We start from the raw sequence: 16,624 nt of genomic DNA on the forward strand, positions 1-16,624 counted from the left end.
GAGCCGTGGGGAGGATCGGGTGCCGGTTGCCCCCCTTCGGCGGTTTCCTAGCTCCGTACTGCTAGCGAGAAGAAGCTTGTTTCTCTTTTGGTCCTTGTTTTGAGGTTAAGAAACAGGATTTGTTTTTATTTTGTCCACCCTTCTAGCTTTTCTGTGGCTCCTACTTTCTACCCCCTCGGGGCGGTGCCGGCAGTGGTGCGGGCGGGCGGAGGGGGCGGCCGCAGCGGCGCGCGTGTGTCAATGTGTCTGTCCTTCACTCCTCCATTGTCTGCTGCCGCTGCCGCCGCTGCCGTCGCGTTTGTCCTCAGCTCCCCGGACCACGCAACCACCCGACAGGTGCGGCGGGCGGCCCTCATTCAGGGCCGGGCTGGGGAGAGCGCGGCCGCTGCCGAGCGGGAGCAGCGACTCAGCCCTGCGGTAGCGCTGCTCGGGCTGGCGATGTCCGTGGGCTGCGGCGGGGCAGCTCCGGACGGGCGAGGAGCGGGGCCTGTGCGCGGCGGCCATGGCGGCAGTGACCGGGTGCCCGCGGGGGAAGCCCAAGTGGGTTTGCACGCGCCGGCTGGCCTCGGCTGCCGGGCGCCTGCGAGGGGTCAGGCGTCCTTCGCGTTAGGTGGGCGCGGGGAGCCCGCTGTGAGCCCCGAGAGTCCCGGGCCGGGGGCACTGGGTCTGCTGACACCGAGAGGTTGGAGGGGTGGGCGGCGGTGCGATGGTACCCGCGGCAGCCTTGCCCTGGTACTCGGCGGTCGGTCTGTCCGTGTTCCTTCCTTCCACGGGGTCTGCTGTATGGCTTGCTTATGGTTTCGATTTGTGGGATTCGTTTTTTCTAGGTAGGGAAAGGTCTTGGTTCGGCTGAAGAGGCCGAATAAAACCCTGGTTGTGTCGTGGCATCGGGCCTCCGAAAGGAAGCTGGCTTCGTTGAGTTGGGAAGGGAAGTTATGCGTTTGGGGTGTTCGGAGTGGTGCCTTTTGTTAGCGCCTTTCTAAAATTAAACTGCTGGTGGAAAAATGATCTTTGTTACAGATCCAACTTTCCACTCCTCCGGCTGCAGCTCGGTAGGCACAGGGAAGAGCCTGCAGATACCCGGCAAGGGATAGAGACTGAGGGTTAACATCCCTGGTTTCTGCGTGCCCTTTGTATGAGAGAGAAAAGCAGAATCCTAGCACTCGGTGGTGACTTTTTACTCTCCATTGTCCTGTTCTTCAATATGTGGGTTTTTTTTTTTTTTTGGTTTTTTTTTTTTTGTTTTTTTTTTTTGGTTTTTCCTATAACTAATTTTTGAAGGCATAACTGTTATCAGCAAGCTGATTTTCTTCTTTCCTTAGTACTTGCAGGTCATCTAGTGGCTACTTATATGGAACCTCTCTCAAATACTAACCTTGTTCTCTATTTTCACATTTGTTGATTGCTTGACTGACTTTAAGGAATGGTGAAGTCCTGTTCTTTGCTTCATCGTTTGTAGAAGAGTGTGGTCTCTGAATCTAGTGTGTCTTTGTAACTACCTCGGTACAAAAACAAAATGTGCTACGATTTTAATTTAACAGACAAGCCAAATTGTATATGTTTTCCTGATTAAGAAAAAAATCACAGAAATACAGGTGTGTATCATCATCTAGTTTTACGTGAATCAGCAAGTGTAAGTAAGAGAGGTTGCTTTGGACTTCAGATTATAACAGATTCCCTTAAGATTTTTTTTTCCTGTGGGAAACCAAAAATGTCTTGAGGAAATGCCATCAAGACAAAAGTGCCTTTTATATTCTGGTCCAGAAAGATATCCCTGTGTAGTGCTAAAAGAAGCCTGTCACTGGCTTAACTGTGAAGGCAGAAATTAGGGTTTAAGTGGTCTTTTGTTGGTTCACTGCAGGGTGGGAATTTTACTTGCTGTGAACAAATTTTGTGATGTTATAGTATGCTGATAATCTCTGTGGCACTATTAAATAATAAGAGCTTGCAAGCTTCCTTTCATATTAAAAAACCCCAAAACAGGCATTCAGTGTAAGGAAGTATGTTTATTGTATTTTTTTTCATGTGAGAATGTCAGTGCTGTCATTGCACCTTAGTTCACAGAGTGAATAGGCAAACACAGTTTTTTCCTTAAGGGTCTCACTGGAGCTCATTTGGTTACTAAGGCTGCAGGAGTGCAGAAGTAATGAAATACTTTAATGCTAGTTAATAATATTTTGTCCTCTTACCTATGGGAGGCTTCTGTATGACCTTCGCTCCCATAGTATGAGACATTTCACAATCTTTGCTTTATTCTTGCGAGACCATGATGAGGTAATGATGTGACATTCCCTCCATTTTATGTATGGAATTTGAAGCATGGAGGCAGCAAATGCTTTTTCTAAGGTGGCGTAAGGAGCCTGTGTCAGGGCAGGGAACATGAAAATGTACGTTCTGTACTTTTGTGTCTTGCCCCTTAAGGCATTTTATTTTATCTCTTTGTTTCACATATTTAAGTTGTGGGTATTACTGTATGGTAATTAATAATTTAAACTGTGGGTGTTACAGTGGGAGAAGGAACTGTTAACCTCAGTGGAACTCAGTATATTGTTTAGATTTCAAATCATAAGGACTTTTTATTATGTAATACTTATTTCCTCATCAGGTGATGCATCTGATATTTCAGATTTCTAAAGCAGGTACCGGTGATGGCATATTTTCCTGTGTTTGGAGGTGTGCTTGTGGGAATTTACGATGACTGTTGTAATCAATGTGTAGGTGAATCCTAAACACCTGTTTTTTTCTCCAATTGTTAAGAGTAAGATTCATGCAATAAAATAACAAAGATTTCCTTAATTGAGTAACACTCACTTGGTGAATGAAAAAGCAATAAGGTTTTTCTTGGCTCAAGCCTAGCGGAGAGGAGACTACCTTATGCCTTATAGAGTACACTATGAAACTCTCAGTCTTTGGACATGGAAGAGAGGAAAAGGAGATGCTGAACTGATTTCACTGGTTTCAAGCTGGTTTCTGTCAAATGACTTGGAGAGAAAGTAATGTGAAAGCCTTGCTTGTGTCTTGGGGGCTTGCTTGAATTAAGACTATGTATTATGTTGCTCTGCCAATGGTAGCACAGGTCAAAGATCCTGTAGTTTTTTTCTGTGCCTCAGCTTGGCAGGATCATAAACTTGGTCTGACCCACTATGTTTTATCTAGGGAAAAGAATAGGTAAAACAAGTCCTGTTATTCATAAGGGTTATTCTTCTAGCTCCCATCTTACTGGTTCACAGCTAGCGACTTCTTCAGCTAAGAGTGGTATCTTTGTGTTTACCTTTATATGTGATAGCCTGCAGTGGGGTTTTTGAATTTAAGTAAATTTAGTGTCTGCAGCATCTTGTGATTATAACTTTCACAGCTGCTTAAAAAATAAACCTCTCTTTATTTCTTTTTGAACCTGCTACTTCATAGTTTCATTTGATGCCTCAGTCCCCAGTTCCTGCTCTGGGAGATAATGAAGAATTGTTCCCTGATCATCCTTGATGTACCATCAGGCCTTGAGAGACCTGGTTTATCCGCTACCACTCTCTTTTATTAAGCTGAAGTCTTAGGTCTACTTTGTCTTTCCTATATGAAAGCCATTTCACATTGTTCTCAAGTGTATTTTTGTAAAATGGTTCTGTCCTCTGCAAGGCCTTGGCTTTAGGAAATCTCCTTCACGTGGAGGTGAGGCTTTCAGACAGACCTCCACTGGGTTTTGGTCCTGCTATCTCCAATCCTTGTAGTTAAATCCTGGCCAAAGTGAGGAGTATCTAAGGATTATTCATTAGATCAATTCAAGTTCATAAAAGTTCAAGGGTTTTTTATTGCTAGAAACGTCTTCTGTTTATTACTCTCAGATCTCACAGATACTTGTCTGTGGATAGGTTGCTTTTCTCCCTATGGCTTTGCATAACTCTGACTTCTTTAAGTATTTTTATTTTATTGTAAGTGGTGGGTTTTTTTAGATTTCATCTGGTTTTGGATCTTGGGACAGCCGCTGGATCTTTGATATGATCTGTCAGTGTTGTTAAGTCTTGTTTTTTATCAGAAAGTAGATTATAAAAAGACTGCAGAAGAGTAACTGAAAGCAGCAAATTACTGGTCAGCAGAATGCATGTTGGAACACAACAGGTATACTTAGGAATGACAAGGTATACCTGTAGCCCAGGCATTCATCTGAGATAGATAGAGATAGAGATTTCCATCTGCTGCCAATTCCCAGTGGGACCTTGCAGAAAGTTAGGCTTTTGAATTTAGGAGCAAATCCCAGCATCTGACTTTGGCTGTGTCTAAAATCTGGCAGATGAGTCCTGTGTTCGCTTCATCTGCTTTTGAACCCTGATGTGAAGCATATGAGACAGAAGGACACCAAAGTATCCTCCAAAAGGTTGCCGGGTCCAGATTGTTGGGTAAGCAGGGTAGAGGTGAGCAGCACTCTCCAGTGGGAAATATAGGACAGAGCAGTGTGAAAGTACCAGTTTGGGACTTGAAGGTTCATACCGTCTGATTTAGCACAAATGTTGATGGTTGCTCCTAGACCTAATCTGACTGAGCACAGCCAATTTTGTCATTTCTGCATCCAGAATACAGCCATCATAGCAGCCATCTGTAGAGGTTTCTTTAGCAGAAACTGCTCAAAAGTTTACTTTTACAGGCCGCAAAGTGCTTTTTTTTGTATATGCTTTTATTTCTGTGTGTATCTTTAACTACTACTCATGCAAGGGCAGCCCACATAATCTTCCCACAGATAATGGGGTTAATGGTGCAAAGAAGCAATTTCAAGGCATTCAGGTATTGTGATGGTGAGGGCAATGTGCGTGCCTTAGATGAATATGCACTTGTACTACCTGGTTAAAAGCTTCTTTGGTAAAAAAAACACAACTCAAAAAACATTACTTTCATAATGAAACCAGGTATGTATACCCCTTGGTCCATTTATATGCTCAACATTGGATCTGTAGCTCAGGAAAAAAAAATAAATTGCTCCTTTGCAGGTTGAGTTCATATTCTCTTGTTTGTTCTAGATAGTGCTATTATGAAAGACTTGCTCAGAGAATACTTCTTTTTTGCTTTTCATATGATTCTTTCTGATTAAGAGAAATCCAAGCTTTAAATAACTTGTTTCGTGCATGTCAATTCTATGTAGGTAGGTACTACAATTTTGTTTTAAGTGTAATGGAGGAACTGGCATACAAGCAGCTTTCTGGCTGATCAAGGACTGAGATGTGTTCAGTGACTGCAGAGAAGTATGAGTCAGAGGTCTGGCTGAGCACCTTTGCATGTTTTTTCCACTTAAGCTTTGCAAGTGGTGGCAATGACCCAGTCAAGCATTAGCATGGCTTTTACTAGAGTTGATTTGCAATGGCTTTTCAGACAGCTGTTGCTAAAATAAATTCAGTACTTCAGAGATGTAAAGTAAATAAAATTGCATAAAGCTGCAAGGCAAAGATACCTCTGTGTAGAGGGACATTGAAAAGCTTTATAGCACGTATAGAACATGAACCACCTTTGGGGGAATCATTAGTGCAATACTGGGAAAAATAAAGACCCTGGAGGTTTCAGCAGCAGTTAGTGACAAATCTTTTATCTGGTGAAGAGTGGTGGAGGCACTTGATTTAAACATATCTATGTAATTAGATCTAATTTATGAGTAATTTTTTTAAGCCAAGACAAGTTTATTTAAACTGTTTACAGTCACTGACAAATCCATGTACCTGTTTTGCAGGCTTAAGGTGATTGTCTAGGACAGAGGAAGAAGGGTATGTGCTATTAACTTCAGACTGCTTTAAGAGACATCATCTTTAAGTCCTCATCTTATTTTCTGTCCTCACTCCACCTTTCAAGTTCAAGAATTCTATGTCTGTATTGCATGCAAGGCAATAGGCTATTACCTGTACCTGTCTTACTGCCTGAGCCTACAGATAAAATAAGTTCATTCTGATATCTTATGTGCAGTAAATTTCACCTGTGAACTGCCATGGTTACCTATTAAACGGTGCTTGGATTTGATTTCTATTTCTATTTCTGTTTCTTTTTTCATATGATCCATTGTTGATTAAACAGGATTGATCACCTCAATTGCAGCAGTTCCTGCTTGTTAATTTAAAATGGTGATTATCTGTTCAAAGATAACTAAAATACTTAAGGTCACTCAGAGGTAATGCTGGTGAGTGAGAAGAAAATTGACAGAAAAAAATCTATTGCTTCTTCCTAGAGAGAGGTCATGGAGTGCAATAATATCCTGCCATGCCTGAAAACTGCTTTGAAGTTGGTGTACTATACTTCTTAAACCTAGCTGTAGATTTTGTAAGAGACTGCAACAGTCAAAATAAAAGCTATTCCAAAGTAAAAGGCAAAATAAAGAGAGAGTCCAAAGGGATGTGTGCAGTGATGTGCTGGCTGTATTTATGGCAACATAGTGCTTCTTAAGATTCTTACATGCTGTAAAGCTGAGAGCAGAATGAAGCACTTGAGTTTTAGAGTTTAACAAGTTTTGCTTTCTGTAAAGTGTGATTGTATAGTGCAAGCACAACAAAGGCAAATCATGTATTTGTAACATTGCTCAGAAACCTTCTGACTTGAATCAATTTTGTGATGATGTTGGATAGATGCAAGTCGCCGCTCATGTAGATGAGATTGCAGGACTAGGTGCTTGGTTACTGCTCTGTAGGTAAAGGGAAAGTAGTTAAGAGGTTAGCTGGTCATGAGCTGGTACAGAAACTGAAACCTGGCTGATACATGCAGTTAAGAGTTTTTCCTGTTGTTCAATCTGGTTCCCACTCCATCTTTAGATATGCTTTTATCGCTAAATACATTTTAATATAGTAAATAAATCTTCCTCACGTGGCCATACATTACTCTTTTGTTATGTATTTTGGGTTTAAAATTTCTACAAGTCAGGCAAATATTTCTAGGCAGTGAATCAGTAGTAATTCCTACTGTAAAAGGACTTTGTAAAAGCTGTTAGGTGGTCTTCATCTAAGCACTTTTGAAATGAGAAATTCTTTTTTCTTCCTGGTACAGAAACTATAGTTTTCTGCAGGGATTTTAAAATTCATTGAGTACTTGGTATAAAGGCATGTTTTGGAGTCCTGTGCAAGTATTTGCTCTGCAAAATCTGAGTTGTTCTTAGGTCAGAGAAGTTTTGTACAGCAGTTGCTTGCAGTTATTGCAGACTCATGTTAGTGTATAAAGATTATTGCTTTTAGTCAGCCTGTGAGAAGGACGGATTACTTCTGGTGAGGATTAGAATTGAGGACAGACAGGTCAGGCAAGGAAAATGCTAGACAGAGTCTGGGACAGGGAGGTATGTCAGGGACACAGAAAGTATCTCCTGTGATGTGTTGAATCCCAGTGAGTTACACCCTTCTACAACTCCTCAGCTACTTTAGGCAGAACAATTAAATACGGCTTTTGGGGTTATACTTCATTGTCATAACCAATTTCATATGTTTTCCTTAAATGTGGGGGATTTTAATGCAAAAAAAAAGGAGTTTAAGCAGTTCAACAGTTTGTAAAAGCTTAAGTGATCCTTTCCTTTTAGGTTTTGTTTCCATAAATAAAATCTTCTACTTCTTTAGTAGTGTTTTTAAGAGGGAAAATTCATTCAATATATTGAAGTTACACATTAGTCATTTTTCTTCTGATAAGGCATGGGGTGAAATCTTTGGAGCATGTTACTGAGCATTAGCAGATACAGGACTTGTAATTTATTTTCAGTGATATTTCATGCCTCAAGTGATAGAAAATTAGAAAACCAAAGTATGTTATTTGTTTTAAATACTCAAGGTGAAGTGAAGCCTTTAGAAAGAAGAAGGGATGGTGAGTTTCTTTTCAATCTGCAACCTTCTCTATATGTGCCAGAATGGATATGAGTTTGGTTAGTCTTGTTGCTAGTTTTATCCTAGGACTCTGCACCTCCCTAAGGTTGCTCCTGAAACCTGTGCTGTTAAAGTCTCTTAGGTCTGCTTTGACTATATTATCTTTATGCATGATTTCCTGTGACTCAGACCTAAGGATCCCTAGCCAGTGCTATGGAAGCCCAATATTGAACTGTTGAATCCCATAGTCCGTCCAAGATGTTTTTCTTCCTCCATTTTGTGGCAAAAAGAGGCCTCAGTCAGTGTGTCCCCAGGGTTGCCTGAGTCCTTGGCTCTGCCTTTGAGATTCATTGTCCTGCACATCAGTCTCGACTCCCTTCCCAACACCTGCTTTTCCTGTGATCAAGCATGTGGATGAGGTCTTTTGCCAGATCTTGAATTTGGCTATCTTGTTTTATGGAGCTTTATTTGAAGAATTTTCCTTGAATTAGAGAATAAAAAGTATACTCATAATTTACTTTTCCAGAGGAGCCAAGGAAGGGGTTTTATATTTTCAGTAGTTTTATTCCTGTTAAAATGTTTATTGGTTTATGCTGAAAAATGCCTTCCTCCCAGTATGCCCTGCTGTTGGTACGTCAATTTCTTTGCATTGCTGAGCCTTCAAGATCCTTCATTATGATAGTGGACTGACTGGTTGTTTAGTGACCTACACTGCTAAATCATCAAGGTGTCAGACTATCAGGTCTCTCCTGTGATGAAGTTGTGCAATTCTTGAACTTTTAGCTCTAAGCTGTGGTCCGCAGCTCTCTGAAGCCAAATGTGTCAAGCCAAAACATTTAATGGCTAGCCTGTTTGATACTTGGATCAGTTTAATAGCTTAATGCTCTGAGTTGTTTTTGTTTCCTGGGTACAGGAAGACCTGATTCTTTCTCCATTTTCCTTTGTCTTGTCAGTTTAAACAGTTGTTGACCTTTTCAAGCTGATCTAGTAGGTATCAGCACTGTAAAAGCAGTGTTACGGTATGAGGAGGTAACACAAAAATCTTTTGAAGCCAAGGGAGAGCAAGATGTCAGTGTTGGGGAAAAGGGCACTGTTGTCTTAGTGTGGACTGAGGTGTTCCCTATTTATTATTTTTAACATCCCTGTCAATTACAGGGATTACTGGGATTACAGTAATTTACACTGTAATCCCAGTGTAAATTACACAGTTACTGTTAATAATGAGGTTATTAGATTACTGAAGAGTTGATTTTAATTGGTGCTCTCAATAATTAACTGGTTAATAAAGATTAATATCAACATAATCAGAAATATCAACTGTTTTTTGCAGCATTGTCAAAGATAGAGGTAAAATACCACCTTTTGCAAAGCCTCTGATTGAGAGTCATGTTGAATTTCTGCTTTCTTTTATTGTAGATTTAAAAAATACCAGACGTTGGCACCTCTGCTACCTTTTCCTTTTCCATTAGCAAAGAACACATGCCAGGTTTTCTAGTTCTTCAGCTCTACAGAGCGTAGCAAACTAGGGAGAGAAACACGGAGGTGAGATAAAAGTGCATTGGTCTGCACAGGCTTTAACAGTCAATTCATTGACTCTGTGAGTTTGGCTGTATTCATGACTGAACAGATGTATATTTTGGGGTTTGGCATCAGTTCACTTCTTAAAATTAGAAATAATTCATTTTTTTTCCTCGTTGTGTGATAGATGCAGTAGCTGTTGACAGTCTTTTGGCTATTGAAGAGTTTGTTCCTTTTGAAAGGACAGGAGATGTAGCACTAAAAGTTACATGCCCCTTTTCACTGAAAGTTAATGTATTTTGTAGAGTCCTCTTCTGGATCCACATTGAAGAGCCCTAGGTTAACTGGGCATGGCTTTCTGATGTTGTCAGAGAGACCTGCCAAGCCTGTCATTGTTTTCTCAGTCAAAAAAAAAAAAAACAACAAACCAACTGACAATCCTTTAGCTGTCTCATTAGGAAATCTTTAAAATTCTTCATATCTTGCATCCTCATAAGAAGTAGGTTGTAGAAATCTAATGTAGTTTTATTGTCGTTCTTACTCTCTTGTATGTGCATATGTGTGCATACACCTACAGATACACATCCTGTTGAACATTTTTTAGGTTATCTGTAGGAGATTGCTGAAACTGGTCTTTCCAGTGTAAGACAGTGATGTAAACAAGAAAATAGATTCTGTAAACAAGAAAATAGATTTCCATATTAATAATATCAAATATTGTATTGAGCTGACGTTGATACAGCCCAAACACCTGCAAAGCGGATGTGTGCTTTTTCTGCCAAAGGAAGGCTGGCTGCTGCAGTGATGTTTTGTGCCTATTTAAAATTATATTAAACTTATTCCAGTTAGAAATCCATAACTCCTGCAGTTATGCTTGGCTTCAGAAACTGGGTTGGGTGTGGGTGGGTGGTTGTGGTCTGACACTGAGCCTGTTCTCTCAGCATGTTTGTGGTACACTGGATTTTGAAACTTCTCAGCCAGTAGTGGAAATTCTGTGAATCATTTCAGAAAGATAAACAAGCAGGTCTACTGAATTAACTATAGAACTGAGTAATACACCATTAGTAATTGTCCTAGTGTTAATTCTGGGTGTGTAATTAAACTCTTGCCTCTGCCTGAGATGTTTTTATGTATCACTGAACTATAGATCTTCACACAGATTGCCAATCTGCGGATGTGCATTTATGTGGCTGAAACTGATGGAGGAAGTTTGATCTAGTTCAAGTATCTAAGAAGTGCCTAAAGCTGAAGCTGTGAAGCTGCTCACAAGAGACTCCCTTAAGATCTCACCCAAAGATGGGCAAGCAGAGTATTTTAGATAAGCTGTTTTCTGGAAATGTTTGCATTTCTCCTTTGATGGTGGAAAGAAGCAAGGATCACAGGGTCAGACTTAGGTGTCTGTTGTTATTCATTTTTGATGTTAGGTTAAATGCACCCCATTTTTGGATTCTGATATTTGGCTGTTTGGTCAAGGAAAGTGGATGATATAGGTTTTGTCTTAGTCAATTCCCTCCTAAAATGATCAGTGATGAATTGGGTAGTGCTCCTCACAACCAATAGTACCAATTAAACTGTCAGGTTTTGAATTGGACTGAGCTGACTGACAGCTGTCTTGCTACCATTTCCAGTGTGTGGGCATGAAGCGCTTCAGGAGCTGCTGCAGTGTAAATGGTACTGCCCACAGGTGGGGGGTTTGCTGCTTCTGTGTTGGAGTAGGGTAAAACATTAGATACCTGCTCTGGTCTACATGTGGGTGAAACAGATGTCTCTCAGTAGCTTTGACTAGCTATTTGTCTTGTGATTATGCTATTAGCACGTGATGTTAATGCCCCAAAATAGATAAAAATCAGTGAAGCGACAGGCTAATTATTTTTTTCTAGCTGGGGTGATTGACTTCTTTTCATGGCAATGTTTCTTTATTCTGAGGGTCTGGCCACCTGTGTATATATAAATGTATTTTTGAGAATGGCGTTTTCATCTGATTACAATCACTGTCAAAATTGTTTATAAATATATCTTTTTGAGGAGCAAAACTATCAATATGCATTCATAGCATTCATAATAGCCATTGCTTGCAGTGCTGCATTTATAGATAAGACTGAATTCTGTGGGTTAGTTTCATGGACTTCAAAGTCTCCTGAATTTGATTACCAACAAAGACATATTCTTGGGTTTGCGCATTTATGTTTTCAGGTAAGTGTTTCATTTAATGTTGTTTATGTCCAGATACAGCATGGAAGAAGATGAAGTAAAGGGAAGATGAACTGTTGAAACTGGGTGAGGATGTGGTGTTTTGAGCGCTTTCTCTGACTGACTGTGCATGATATATTAAAATAGAGGAAAATTTGCCATATGTGACTGCTTAGCATTTTATTTTTTTGGTTACCAGAGACCGATCTCCCAGTTTATTCTGATGTGTGAATAGTGTTTGAGTCCAATACTCTGTGACCAGCTTCTTTTAGATATTCTATGGAGGGTGTGATGTTTAATATCTAATTTCCTTAGCTGAAGGTAGTGGATGTTACATGGGATTTCTGGTTTGGCAGAGTGATACAAAATATAATGAAAATGCAACAAAGTAAAACAATTGCAATACACAGTTCAGTCTCAGTACCAATGTGATTCCTATTGCCAGTCTCTACAACATGCTCACCATCATGATGCTGGGCATCCACAGTCACTGGGAAGAAATACATGGGTTGAATCACAATATTCTGTAGAAACTGCCTCAAAGCTTTTTGTTTTCATCACTGATGACAGCTAGTTTGTAAGTTAGCTAGTTTTAAAGCCCTTGTACAAAATTAGTAATATAACATGCTGACCCAGGTCAGTCCTCTTGGGGTTTTGCTTACTTCTTCTCACCTGGCCTTACTGAATTTGCCACCCGGCTGTTGTAGTACTCCCACGTGGAGTATGATGTCATGGGGGATTAACATTTGTCTTGTGCATTTGTGGATTTAAGAGACAGCCTTATTTGAAGTACAGAGTGAAAAAGAGCTTTGTTGGGTACATGATTCCTCTAAGTTACCTGACCTCATACCAAAGCTTGACTTACTGGGAGAAACTGGCCTTTGGTACAGACTCTGGTGTCTGAAAGCAGCCTGTAGAGTTAGGTAGGTGTAAAAAGGGGGGGGGGGGGGGGTGTAGTGGTATGAAAATATAGATAGATGGGAGTGCTATGTTTCTTTCATGCTTGGCATATGTACAGCAAATTTCAGCTTATAAGGTTGTATCATCCATGTGTTTAATAGCCCTTGGTAGACTCTTCCATGAATTCCTCTACGAGCTTTCAGGCTTCTGCGCAGAGATGGAGAAATGCCTTTCGGAGGCATTTCTAAGGCTGAGGGTGCCAGTGTGTGAGCTGCCAAGCTGTGGGTAGGAGAGCAAGAGTGTGACCCTTCTCTGCGTGTTCAGTCTGTGATAGCTATTTTTCTGATTCACCTAGGATCACAGTTGATAGTATAGGCACCCCATGCCGTACACTCTTCAGTGGGTTTCAGGTTTTGGTTTTTTTCAGTGCCAAATTTGTGGATATGCATCAGTATCTATTGCCATAGAATCAACTTGGCTTGGTCTGAGAGGAATTGTGTCCATCACTGCCTCAAAAATAACTATTTGCAGGTTGAAGCAATCTGAGCGTTGTCTACTTTTATTCCTCGCTCCAGGAATTTGTTTACCAAACCTGGTGTGTCCTTTCAAAATGTTCAACCCACTCTTGAGGAGGAAGAAGCAGCTGCAGGGAACATGAGACTGCTTTTGGAATGCAGAATGATACAAGTCGGTAATGGACTTATTTTCTGTCCAAGTGAATGCTGCTAACAGCATAATCAGTGTTAGCTGGTATGTTTAGAATAGTTGACATGGTGCAAAGCATTGTGTGTTTGTTTCCACTGATGGCTCTTTGTGCCATCTCTTTTTAGCCAGAAATAATCAGAATTCAGGTATCTGGAAGCTGATTCATTGTCCTGCAAATAAAAAGCCACGTGTTAACTTGGTAAACACCTTTCCCTTGAACATGCTTCGAAGAAATGATTAGAGAATTCTAAGGTAAAACTTGCTCTACTGCTTACAGCAGTTGTCATTTCTTAAAGCCAAAGCTTGCACTGCTTGCAAGTGTGTAGGAGGTGCTGGCTATTAATACATCCCTCCTCCAATTACTGTATTTAGTTCATGAAATAATAAACTGTTAGCAACTGGAAGGCATTGCTTTCTGGGGAATGCACGCTTTGTATTTCTTTATTTTTAAGCTTAGCCCTTTGTAATTCTGAAGGCAGTTGATGGGTTTTCAAATGCTACAGCACTGTATCCTGGAGGCACTGGTGATCATGATCAGTGTGTTTGCTGCTGCTCAGAGCCTTAAAGTAGCAATAAAAATGGAACCAACACATCACCTGATTTTATTGTTGTGATATTTGAATTGTATGAGTAGGGTCAACACTGTAAAAACTTTCAGTGGGCTGATACTTTAAAAAAAGAGAAGCAGGGTGGACTTGAGCAGAGGAGTGATACTCGAGAAAGCTGCTCTCCCTGCACTGGCCTTCATTACTGAGATGTTCTGTTGTCTTGTCTGACAGATATCTTGCTAGGATTGAAACCTGTCTGGCATGTTTTTAACACATTTTCTTTTAATCCTATTCTGACATCTGCACAGTCCATTGAAAGTGGTGTCTTGTATAGGAACAAAACATCATTAGCTTTGGAAGAGTACCATCTTCTTGTTTTCTGAGTTCACCTGACCCTGATTTCTGCTGATCCCTTTTATCATCTTCTTTTTCTGAAGAGGTTTTCCTGCTGGAAAGGCATGCAACCTTGGAGCTGAATGAGTAGCCATTACCTTAAAATGGATGTTAATTGAATACAAACTGATCTGTAACAATAGACTATCTCCATTATCTTGGGGTACTCCAGTGAGGAGCACAGCAGCCTAAGAGAGCTCTAGACAGGCAGAGAAAAGCTTCTACTAATACCTTGTTCTTGAAGAATTATATCTAATTCCTCCTCTTAGTTGCTGAAAGAAACCCTATTACTGAAAGATAACTCTTTGTATGTCTCAACCCAAGTGTATAATTTAATATTCTTGACTTGTATTTTCATCTGCCAATGATTAAGGATTTTTCCTTTTTTTTTCTTTTCTTTTTTTTTTTTTTTCCCCACTGACTGTGCCATGACTGATGCATTTTTCATATGGTTACTGATTATGAGACAGAAAACTCCATTGCCTCCATGATTTGATTTACAGTTCTCTTGACCTTGTAAAGTGCATCTGGAGTGCTTTGATCATGGGAGGTGTTTGTCTTGCTTTTACTTTGTTATTCAGTTTAGCTGCTTCTGTAGAAACTATTGGTTGCTGACCTGAGAAACACTCACTCTCCTGAAACCCATGCAGTGAGCTGGATCTCTTAATACAGTGTGTGTGATTGTATATTAATTGGTGGCAGTGGGGTTTTTTTAAGTGCTTTTCAGGAAACATCTTCCTGTGCATCCCAGTTGAGCAGTTGAGTGGTGAGATTTATGATGCAAATTTTGGAGAGTTAAGTCTAGTTGTTTTTTCTGGGATTACTTATTTCTCAGCTGGATAACTACTCATGGATTGCATGCCCAGTTGGAGAACTGCCTGGAGAATTGTGCATGAGCATAGTTTTATTTTTTATGTAATGTGTGGTAAGCTTCAATCTCTTTTGGTATTTGTTTGTACTTGCTGCAGGATGAGACCAATTCCACTTGTTTCATCTCATTTCTCTCTCCCACTAGGCTTACTAATAAAGGACAAGTACTTTATTGGAGTGGACACTTTATTGTGGAGAAACACTGTCCTGTGATTAAAAAAGAAAATTGACGGATGGGTGGAGGGAGGGAGATTAAGTGCCTTAGGAGCTCCAGAAGCTCTTTTGGGAAAGACAGGGTGTTCAGTGTGTGTCGAAAACCAGCTACAACACTCTTAAGGTACTACACATGATAGCCACTGGTGACAAAGGCATGCTTCCAAGTATGAAATCAAAGGTTGGTATCTAGGTATCTAGTTGCTTCATATACTGTAATGTCATAAGCAAAATTAATCCATAACAGAAGGTGTATTTTTCAGCAGTAAACGTGGATTAGTGGTATCCTTTTTGTCATGTAAATATTAAAGCATAAGGTTGATTATATTTACCCTGTACATTGTTATGTGACTGCTTAGTCACTGCAAGTTGGCATTAAGGTCATTTGTGCAATTAAATCAGTGAAGGGATTTTAACATGGCAAGAGCCTGGCTCTGGCTTTACTGTTTGGAATGAATTGCACCTTTGTGACAAAGGTTTCCCAAACATAACACTGCTGTTGGCCTCTGGGGGCAAAATAGCAAGATAAACCTTCTGGCTGCTGGTACTGCCCTTCCTGCTGATTTGTACTGTGGCTGAAGTTACAGGCCTCCATGTTATTAATCACTTCTTTAAAAACCAAAACCAAAACCAAACCCTGTGTTGTTGGAGCAGAAGGCAGAAGTTGGGAAATGGTGGTGAAATAGCACAAGTCAACTTGTGTGAAGGAAATCCACTGTGTTGCACTCTCAGGATTTGGTCTTGCCAGCTCCCCAGCTGTGCAATAAGAAAGAGAGGAGAGATGGCTTCTTAGTGCCTCTCTGGTCCCTTTTTCAGCACATGGGATCCTGAGCAGTAGCAAAATAGAGCTTCTTATTTCCTTATTTTTCAACAGTATCAAAGCAAGCTTTAGCAGGGGATAGGGAGTGTCACCACTGCTCTTCACATTGCAGGCTAGCCATTGTCCTGCCTCAGGTGTATAAATAAAGCACTTTTCCTTTGCACTGACCAGACCTGGGAAGTGTTGGCAGCTGAGGTGAATTTCTTAGCCTTACAGGGCTACATGACCTGTGTTAAAGCAAAAAATACTTTATAGCTGTCATGTTGGTGAATGCTGCAGCAACTGTGCAGGCTGCGTGACTGATGTGCATGTTGGTCACTCACCTCTGGCTGCACCTGGCTGTTGGGAAGTGCCTGCAGAAAAGGAGGAGCTGTGAGAGTGTCCGCAGGGACTCAATGTCCAGTTAGAAAGTGGGAAGCCTGACGAGGATTTGGCAAGAACCAGCGGCTGCCTTGCATCCGTTCTGTCCTGTCATCCCTTTGCATTGCTCAGTTCCTCTGTGCTGGCAATGATTTATGAGTTTTCCATTTACAGGTTTTGTTAGCTCGTAATCTAGCTGCCTGCTGCTTTCCCCGGGAGCAGAGGCAGCTGCTGGCTCTGTGCTGACATGTTTCCTCTCCAGCAGAAGCACTAGGGCAGCTTTTCCTCCATGGTGCTCGAGTTCGGTA

The 16,624-nt window shown here is 40.9% G+C and overlaps 1 protein-coding gene across 2 annotated transcripts in view; it reads left to right on the top strand.

Annotated features, from left to right (window-relative positions):
• The first annotated feature begins 2 nt into the window (after positions 1-2).
• Positions 3-16,624, top strand: part of BZW2 (basic leucine zipper and W2 domains 2) — a 58,741-nt gene continuing 42,119 nt past the window's right edge. The window contains exon 1 of one of the 2 annotated variants that reach the window (XM_065666257.1): positions 3-104. The gene's annotated coding sequence lies outside the window, so the exon portion shown is untranslated. Of the gene's footprint in view, positions 105-252; positions 337-16,624 lie in introns of those variants that run through there. The other variant, XM_065666256.1, reaches the window with a different exon arrangement.

This window comes from Lathamus discolor, chromosome 2 (assembly GCF_037157495.1).
Source record: "Lathamus discolor isolate bLatDis1 chromosome 2, bLatDis1.hap1, whole genome shotgun sequence".
In the NCBI taxonomy this organism is placed as follows: domain Eukaryota; kingdom Metazoa; phylum Chordata; class Aves; order Psittaciformes; family Psittacidae; genus Lathamus; species Lathamus discolor.